General features: G+C 35.5%; 1 pseudogene; it reads right to left on the minus strand.

Moving 5' to 3' along the window:
* LOC103270014 overlaps positions 1-581 on the minus strand; it is a 3,382-nt pseudogene extending 2,801 nt beyond the window's left edge.
* Positions 582-2,023: the final 1,442 nt, after the last annotated feature.

The raw sequence follows: 2,023 nt of genomic DNA on the forward strand, positions 1-2,023 counted from the left end.
AATATTCTAAAAGCAAGACTTGATTAGAAAAACAAAAATTATTACAAACTTGATAAGGAAATAAAATAATACTGGTGAAGCAAGCTTATTGAAAACACATATGACAAACTAGGTCATTTGATACTTACAAGGAAAATATTTATGTTCTAGGACTATCATCAAGTACACTTTCCCTTCAATATGTGGAAAATATTGAACCGTCTCTGCTAACATGACTTTTATCTTACTTCTTAAAATGCCTTGCAGTTTAATACAAGTTAATTTGAAGGTTACCAAAGCAAATAAAACAAGAACCAAAAAATTATCTACCCACCACTATGAGTAATCTTGGCTTATTGTTCAGTATCCTAAAATCTTCTATTAACACTGAACATGAAAAGCACTTACTAATTTCCATTGTCTTGTGCAATCACGGACAATAGATATGCTGTGAAAATTATACTCACCTACAAACAGGGATACTGCACCACAGAGTGGAGACATCACCAACTGTGAGACTTTATCTACTGAAAGTTTCTCGGCAGTGAATTTTATTACATCTTTAGATTTCTCTTCAACTTCATCCATATCTTTCCCACAAACTTGATGTTAATAAGCCTTAACATTACTCCTGGGGTGAAACACTTAGCTTACAAATTTTCAATTTACATTTTTTCTACATCATGTTGACATAAAAGGAAGAGGTTGCAGCATAAAAGAGGCAGACCCCCCAAAATCTGAATTATCTTTTGGAGGGCAGGCCCCTTGTAGTACACTTGAAATTTGTTTCTCGAGCTGAAACAGTCAACCAAAGCCCTCATCTAGAAGTTTTGAGAAGATTGCATCACGATGAACAGAAGAAATGTCCTGAGTTGTGGGAAACATGTGATTGGTTCGTCTATCATGACAATGCACCTGCCTACACCATGCTGAGTGTTCAGCAGTTTTCGACTAAAAAAAGGGCATAATCCCTATTCTCTCTATTTACCAATCCCCCCTCAGCAACTTTTTTGTTTGTTTGTTTCCCCAGATGAAAATAATTCCTTCAAAGGAAAATGTTTTGCTGATGTGGAAGAGGTAAAATAAACATTGACAGAAACACTAAAAGGCATCAAAATTGACAATGTCAAAAACTGTTTTAAGCAGTGAAAAAGGCATCTTGATAAACAAATGAGAACTTTGAAAGTGACTACAGTTTAAACATGCAAGAATACACAATTTTTTATAAATAATTTTGTTTTTTTGGTCCCCCCTCAAAATATAATTTGAAGAGTTTCTGAAGCCAAAATGAGTACAACTGCCCAGGACACTTGCAAGTTGTTCTGGAGAGTGCTCTATCAGCCTTTGTTACTAGAAGGTTTTTAAAGGCAAAGGGAACAAGGAGCAGACTGATACAAAGCTGTTCATTAGGAATTCTCATTTTGGTTTACAGATATAACACTGTTGATTGGCTATACGCTGTTGAACTATGGAGCATGTGTTATGATGTCCAGAGTATGGTATTTCACAGCTAGGTGGCATCAGTTAGTCTGGAGCCCACCAGGCAAATGGCTTGAAGAGATTACTCAGAGAGATTTACTCAGCTCAAGGGGGGTGAGATATGACTGCTATTTCATCCCAATGCATTTCCAGGTCTCATAATTTAAAGGGGCTCACATTCCTCAGATTAGATGTTTATTTTCTTCCTCTCACTAAATTATATGTGTTAGAAGGCATGATTTGATCTGAAAGATAAAAATAAGCCAGTGTAAAATGCTAGCAAATCTGAATATATTTATAAATATGTCAAATGAATGAGGCATGATATAAAAAGGAATTCACCATTACATGATCACTAGAATGTAATCTATCTCGTATGTCAGTTTATTACAAATTCCAAATATGTTATTCATATCTACCATCATGGTAAAATTGAGATAGTGCCACCTTCATCTACATGCCCAGCCTCTCTGATCACTATGTTACCAAGCACCATACCTAAAACTGCCTTTACCTTTATCCAAAAAGAGGGGATTAGCAGAAGTGATGGTGATTCTACAGAAAC

Source organism: Carlito syrichta, unplaced genomic scaffold (genome assembly GCF_000164805.1).
Source record: "Carlito syrichta isolate Samal-C Ts95f unplaced genomic scaffold, Tarsius_syrichta-2.0.1 Scaffold27703, whole genome shotgun sequence".
NCBI lineage: Eukaryota > Metazoa > Chordata > Mammalia > Primates > Tarsiidae > Carlito > Carlito syrichta.